This window comes from Nothoprocta perdicaria, unplaced genomic scaffold, assembly GCF_003342845.1.
Source record: "Nothoprocta perdicaria isolate Ctin4 unplaced genomic scaffold, notPer1 scaffold_639, whole genome shotgun sequence".
In the NCBI taxonomy this organism is placed as follows: domain Eukaryota; kingdom Metazoa; phylum Chordata; class Aves; order Tinamiformes; family Tinamidae; genus Nothoprocta; species Nothoprocta perdicaria.
In genome coordinates, this window is record NW_020455909.1 from 3,892 (window position 1) to 4,932 (window position 1,041).

Sequence of the window (1,041 nt, forward strand, 5' to 3'; positions counted from 1 at the left end):
AGAGCTTCCTGCTGCTGCCCGGCGCCGCGCAGGGGCTGTCGCCGCCGCTGCTGCTGCTGCAGAGCGTGCCCGCGGCGCCCGACGCGGCCGGCGTGCAGCTGCAGGCGCTGCCGGAGGTGACCGGCGTCCAGCTGCGGGCCACGGAGGTGGCCAACGTGCAGCTGCAGGCGCTGCCACCGCCTGCGGAGGTGACCAGCGTGCAGCTGCAGCCTGCGGAGGTGGCCAACGTGCAGCTGCAAGCGCTGCCACCGCCTGCGGAGGTGACCGGTGTCCAGCTGCAGGCGCTGCCGCAGCCTCCCAAGGTGACCAGCATCCAGCTGCAGCCTGCAGAAGTGACCAACGTGCAGCTGCAGCCTGCGGAGGTGGCCACGGTGCAGCTCCAGACCCTGCCACCACCTGCGGAGGTGACCGGTGTCCAGCTGCAGCCTGCGGAGGTGGCCAACGTGCAGCTCCAGACCCTGCCACCACCTGCAGAAGTGACCAACGTGCAGCTGCAGCCCCTGCCGCAGGCTGCGGAGGTGACCGGCGTCCCGCTGCAGGCGCTGCCGCAGCCTCCCAAGGTGACCAGCATCCAGCTGCAGCCTGCGGAGATGGCCACCGTGCAGCTGCAGGCACTGCCACGGACTGCGGAGGTGACCGGCATCCAGCTGCAAGCCACGGAGGTGGCCACCGTGCAGCTGCAGGCCACGGAGGTGGCCAACGTGCAGCTGCAGCCTGCGGAGATGCCCAGCGTGCAGCTGCAAGCCACGGAGGTGACCAGCATGCAGCTGCAGACACTGCCACCACCTGCAGAGGTGACCAATGTGCAGCTGCAGGCCACCAAAGTGACCAACGTGCAGCTGCAAGCGCTGCAGCAGCCTGCCGAGGCGCCCGGCGTGCAGCTGCAGCACCCCGAGGTGCAGCTGCGGAGCGCCGAGGGGCCCCGGCTGCAGCTGCTGCTGCTGGAGCCGCCGCTGCAGCTGCTGCAGGAGCCGCCGCCGCTGCTGCAGCTGCTGCCGGCGCCGCCGCCGCCCGGAGCCGCCGTGCCGCTGGCGCCCGCGG